Raw genomic sequence first — 6,697 nt, 5'->3', positions numbered from 1 at the left:
GTAAGTGATCATTCACTCCTAGCTGTTCAAGGGTTACATTTTCTTTTATTTATTGTATAATCATTGGTGAAGAACAGTAGCAGTAAATTAGGAATAGATATAAGAAATATGATCACTTGTCTATCTTGTATGATTAACCCTGGTACTCTTCTGATTAACACCACGTCGCTTGTGAAAGCTTTTTAAAACGATCAATCGACGACGATTAATCGCGACATAATTCCATCAATTTCCCATCCAAGGTGGGACGTGCGTTAATTCGCAGCGAAACGTGTAACACGGTCTCGCGCGTTGATCCCCCTTTGACGCGGGGAAACGACCGTCGCGTTTCGTACGTGATGAGCGGAAAGCGGTGTAAAACGCGGAATACAACGAAAATTCCATAACTGGTACGCGAATAATCGTGCGCAAAGTAACACGAATAATTTTATATCCGATATATCGTTGGACACGGATATTCGTTGGGAAAGCCATATGCCGGCCAACATTTTATTTCTTTGAACATCAAAATTTTGGGTTTCTTCATGTCAGCTTCATTACAGTCGAGAAATCGTCGGAATGATTTAACTTCAGAGTCGCCTTAAATCGAGAAGGACCCTGGACAAATCAGATCCTCGTTGTCGTCATTCGCCGGTTCTTCCCTTTCGTTTACGCGTCGACGAAGAGGAGGCTTGACATTAATAGTCTCGCGGCGGATAAGCCGTTTTTGAAATGACGTTCGAAGGGAATAATACATGGAGGGTCACTTCTCGGGCTCGTCTCTACCCCAGCGAACGGACGTCCCTTTTCAAATAACGCATTCGAAGTCCTTTCCTTTTCGGCAAAGTGAAGGACCTTTCAGCGAGACTTCCACCCTTACCGATCGTCTCACACTTTTCTGTAGATCTATCTATTCGGGTGTATGCGCGCATGGACCTGGCTAGCCATAATGTACAGGGTGTTCTGGAATATCAAATCATATAAAAACTAGTGGCAATTATAAAAAGAAGAATAAAATCTTAAATGGAAAATGCTCCGTTCCATCATTAAAAAATAAATTATTAAAATAATTTCGATAATTGTAACAGAGCAGCACGATTCTCTTTGCGAACAAATTGTGACTATCCCGAAAATGGCAACGATCGTTTGTGTTTCGTGTTACAAAGGGATGCGATATTAAACATCCCTTTGATGTTTATAAAACGAAACCCTTTGCCGTCGTGTTAAAAACTCGTGTCAATTAAGTTTTTAATTAGAACGAGCTTTCAAAGGGCTTGCTAATTGAATTTTGTCAGTGAAGATACTTTGCATGTAAATAAATTCCGTGACACTTTACGTGTTCCTTGTAGTCGAACACGTCTATTGGTGACTGTATCGCAGGTACCGAGCATCGAGCCCTTTTATAACGGCAAGATAAAGGTTTTATACACGAGTTCTAGTTATCAGTACACCCTGTACATAAATATCGGGGAACACGCGTGTCCCCACGTCGGTTCTTCTCGTTTAGATCGGCACACTCTTGCCAACAACCCTTCTCTTACGCCGCCTTCCTGTCGCTCCCGTTCTCGTCTCCCCACTCTGCACTCTGCCTCCGTTAATTGCCCCAATTAAATCTTTGTTACAAGCAATTTGAGCCTGAGGATTTTTGGAAGAGGGGAACAGGGCCTGTAACGACGTGAACCGTTGTTTTTGTAGAATCGCTAGGCGGTAAAAAGTTTCGTCAAACAGGGCAACCTGACTAAAACGTTAATCAGTTTTATGACACAAAGGAAAATTGCAAAATCTAATTTTTACTTTGAAATATGGAACATTCACTTCCGTTCTACGAACGTTAATAAAGTTAACTTTATGTGGCTGACATGATTGATCATTCAGTTTCTATACCCTTTAACTGATAGAAAAAGAAAGGATATCCCTTTTATATATATTTTAATGGAACGGAGTATTCATCTTTTTTATTCAAATATTTCATCATTGCATCGAATAATATTTATTTGAAGCATTTCTTCTTTATACACCCCCAAGGTTTAATATTACAGTCTCTACGGTGTTTCATTGAAAATAAAGCTTGATTAACGACGACGTCAACATAAAATCGTAGTATTTGTCATTGCATATATGTATTTATCTGCACTGCGGTTACACGGTAGCAAACAAATTTGCAACTCATAGAGGGAAATTGAAACAAAAGCGGGGCGAGTGTCGTTCATTTTCACGAAACGAAATTTATATCCTGCAGAAAATGACGCTCGTTTCCACGTCGATCTATCTTTTCCCGAGCTACTTTCATCGCGTTTCGATCAATCATACCCGTTTACAAATAATGATGTTTAGCCGGGACAACAAAGCAGAAACCACGCGGAGGCATTGAATTACATTGGTGCAGAACCACGAACGCGTAATGATACGAAACCATCGCACTCTTCCATAGAGTAAATTATTTCACAATACGAGTAACACGTTGTTTTATACGCCGTGGTATTTTCAAATCGAATTTCCCTTTAGCCATTTGCGTCGCGAGCCAGAATAACGCGATTACAATGGCGCACGTTAACGGTCGACCACGATCCGCCTTGTTTTTCGATGCATCTCGCGTTACGCTCGCACAGGCAAATGATAATTTCCAGCCGCATCCCTTAATTGAATTTATGTAAACGTATCAATCGTATCGGTTGTTTAAAATTAACGCTAGCCTCCCGCGCACTTCCGGCTTTGATCGCGTCGAATTTCCAATTCGCAACAGTCTCTCGAGAGAAATGCGTGTACACTGTATTCGTTTCTTCGGTTCGGCTGGAATTCCTAGTTGGATTTATTATGATTATAATTATCATACGTTAACCCCAATTGTAGCGCAGATTGGCTGCTGGTTAACGCGTTTGTCAAAGCTAGTTTGAAATACACACAGCCTGTTATAGCGCACGAGGGATATGGTTATGGACCAGTTAGTCTAGTTTCAGGAAATAGAATATAGAATATAGAATAATATAATTTTGAACGCTACGCGATAGTTTGAAATTATTTTTTATTATTTTCAAGATAAGCGCGTAAAATGAAAACTCATGGTGATCTCTGCAATAGATTTGCAAATGAAAGTACAAGTTCGTTTGCTTCGCAAACAGCTATTTAATTGCACAGCTAGTGTGCAAGTGTAGTAGTGTATAGATGAGCGATGAGTTTACGCAGTGAACCCTGTCACTCGTTATGATAGACAGCGCTTCAGGGACTTCGCGATGAGAAATCGAAAACGACGAGCTCAGTCCTGGCCACCTGACGGACCAACGTTTATCGTAATTGATAATTAATAGTATTATGAAAACATAGAATCGCGTGGAAGGCAACGGTCCAACAAGTTGCATGACGTTGCAACAGCAAGTGTAAACGTTCGCGGCTATACGACGAACAGCGAATAGCGCTGGCAATTAGCTGGTAAAGCTAATTTAATTTTGCTGCAAGACGATTCTCCGTGGATTTTTATGTCTCAGGTTTTAAAGAGCGGTTAACAGTTGCTCTCTCTACCTTGCTGGATGATTATTATGTTGTCGTGAAAATTATATTCTCTAGTCAACTTGATCTTTAATGATTTTCTTGATCATCGGGATTAAATTCAGCGAGGTGTTGCGAGAGCTTTATTCTAATTGTCTTTAAGTTACGGCTTGCTGGAAGGCGTTTTGTACTTGAAAGGATTTTATCCTTGAACTTGTACTTTCTTGTAATCAACTTCGTTAAATATAGTCATGTTTCGCGTGATATGTTATGATCGTTCAGTTTTACGTCGAATACTTTCTGCGTTTCATACGAGAATCCCAGTCATGGAGGATGGAAATTGAAGGCTGTTCGGGAACAGGAATTTAACCGAGGAAAGCTTTAGCATGCGAGATGCAAAAGTTTGTTTCATTTCAAGCCATCAAGTCAATCAAGCCGTGTCAATAATAAGCTGTAACCAACCAGTTGTAACTTGCCAAAGGAATTCTCTTCCATCATGATGACCGTCGATTAAAGAGGACTAAAATAGAATGAAGCAAACTTTTATCTCGTAATCGAAGAAACATTTTAAGGGTGGAATTGAAAAATTTCCAACAAGTAGCGATAAAATGATAAACTTTTATTTTTTAAATAGATACAAGAAAAATTTAGTGCATTTGAAGTAAATCGATTGAGACGCTTTCAGGGCGACGGTCAATTTACAATACCGATTCTTCGCGTCTTTGCAAATTAGCCAGACTGCGGCACGTCGCAGGAAGGCATGCTAATTTTTCTCCTGTCGAACGTTCGAATTCCAGTCACGTATCCTAGGCCACGCCGCTAACGAATTGAAAGCTGGTAATTAAAGTTACCGTGACTTCTGATCACGCGATTCGCTTCAACGCATTTGTTACAGACGCTTTTCATGACCGTCCATTTATCGAACGGAACGAATTAAGTACGATATTTCATCTTGTAAATTTGATTAATTAGAGGGTCGCGGGAACCCGACACGACCGGCCTGATATTTTCGGGTTCTCGCACGGTTCTATTGTTTTCCCTTTGCATACGCATCGCGAAAGAGGTTTCTGCATTGTTGAGACAGGCTCGTAATCGAGAGATTCGAGTCGACAACGCGGCTATCGTTTCATTTAACTTGCTAAAAGCCAGAGTTGTCTGGAGGGTGCTAGCGCGGGAAGAAAGTTTCGAGTTTACTTCGAGTCGTTAAGATCTCGAGATCGCACTTTGGTCCGATGCTCGCTGGAAGGACCTTGAATGGCAATACTCCAACTATCGCGCCATGAAGTGGTTGAAAAACTTATAATTACCCGCAGACACACGACGATCGTGTCGGTATCAGCGCGGGCACGTGATTTCTTGCATTCTCATTAGCGCCTGATTATCCATAAGGGGGGGTTCGTTAAAGTGTCCCTTCCGAGACCTTTTTTGGAAAATCCTTTCGATTGTAAATTTGCGAGATAGCCGTCCGGCTTGCAGCGCTTTACTGGAACGATCGCGTTTCGCTCGGAACACCGCTAATTGTACGTCGGTCTGTTAAGGTTCGTAAATATTTCTGTTTATCCGTGAACGTTGGAATGCTCGCGAGCCTTTACGTTTATTGCTTAATTGCAAGATGGGGATGGAATTCAATTTGCTTCTCGCGGCTTTCCTTTTTGCTCGTCCACTTTGCTCGTTTTGTTCGGTGCATCCGTGATGCACGATGCTTCGGGAAGAATAATCGTGCTGCTTTATTCTCTGTTGAAATATTCAAAAGCTTCGCCAGGATAGTTGATTATTTAACGTAGATGTTTTGATTAGTAGTGCGTTCGTGAATAGTTATGAGACATGAGTGCTTTTTATGTACGAAGATATGAATATTTTATTTCCTTTGAAGAAAACCCGATGTTTAGAAATTGTTATCGTACGAGGGTTAAATTTAGAAGTTGCGTGACAGACGTTTAACATTGTTACACGAACCATTGCAGTAATGTAAATTGTGATGTAAATTCAAACAATCGGAAATAAACAGTGAAACATGGTTGTTCAACTCTGTGGCGAGGGTGATTTTGATCCCACCCCGACCACTTTAGAGTTAAACAATATTTCAGTGAATTCGAGAACGTAATTGTTGCGCACGTTTGGGAACAGAAAGTAACTAAACTGTCAAAATTCATGTAATATCTCATCAAAGTTGAATATTTTGTTTGAATGCTTTGATTGGACGTTTCTTCACTGGTAAACGCGTTCCACTCCCAACAGACAGAAACTGTCCACGGTAGACTATATTTCAAAGTGTAATTAAGAAAAAAGAAGCAGCGAAATGCAAATAGAATGTACACAAAGAAGAGAAAAAAGAATAATATTTTGTTCCTCGAAATGGAGACTCACCGTGGGGATAATGGAGAGAGAAGAAAGGTGTAAAAAAAATGCGATACAGCCCCGAATTAATTGCCAGTGACGAGGAGAAATTTTTAATTGATATCCCTAATTATTACTCGACAAAGTTGCGATCGAAGGCGTGGCCGTTCTCTCTGTCTAGCACACATTGCGCTTGGCGTTCGTTAAATTGGCCGTGTACGTATTGAAAGCGGTACTTAAAGTGGCGGACCGCTTGCTCTAGCAAGGAAACGGGACGAAATCGAGCAGGTGAAGCAGGAGGAAAAGAAAGGAACAAGTAATGGTAAAAGACAGGTTGAAGGTAGGCCGCGTCGAGAGAGTGGAAGAAAAGAGAGATCGAGAGAATTTGCCTTTTGTAAAGGCAGCCGTCGCGTTAAAGGGTCACGCATTCGCGCCGGGACTACGACCCTTTCGTGGTCTAATTGTTACTTAGTTTCAATCGCCGTCGGCTCTGTTTTGCATAAGTGGCCTCGTAGGGCCGTTTGTTTTTACGCTTGACGTCGGCCATGGAAAGACCGGCTGAATCTTCGCGCCTGCCTCGCGTGGACGTGGATTAAATTGAATTAATTTCGGCCTCTCGTTTCGTGGTGCTCGGCACCGGGGGCTAAATAATTAATTACCGCCTTACATGACGGCTGATAAGTAAATCTTTTCGAGCGACGGATTTCGCGTGCGATCGGACGAAGATTAAGACCGGCTTTATCGTTCGCCAATTCGCAATAATACACGTTATTTCTTCTCTTTTCGTAACGGTGCATTGTACAGTAATAAATGTGCGAGATAAAAATTTCCATTCGACTAACACCGCCGAGTGTGTAATTAAGCATCGAAGCACCGAGCGGAGATAAATTGAAACGAA

General features: G+C 41.3%; 1 long non-coding RNA gene across 1 annotated transcript in view; it reads left to right on the top strand.

Moving 5' to 3' along the window:
- Positions 1-6,697, top strand: part of LOC117600600 (uncharacterized) — a 115,389-nt gene that overhangs the window by 30,397 nt on the left and 78,295 nt on the right. The window lies entirely within an intron of this gene.

This window comes from Osmia lignaria, chromosome 16, assembly GCF_051020975.1.
Source record: "Osmia lignaria lignaria isolate PbOS001 chromosome 16, iyOsmLign1, whole genome shotgun sequence".
Classification (NCBI taxonomy): domain Eukaryota; kingdom Metazoa; phylum Arthropoda; class Insecta; order Hymenoptera; family Megachilidae; genus Osmia; species Osmia lignaria.
This window is presented reverse-complemented; position numbering and strand designations above follow the sequence as displayed.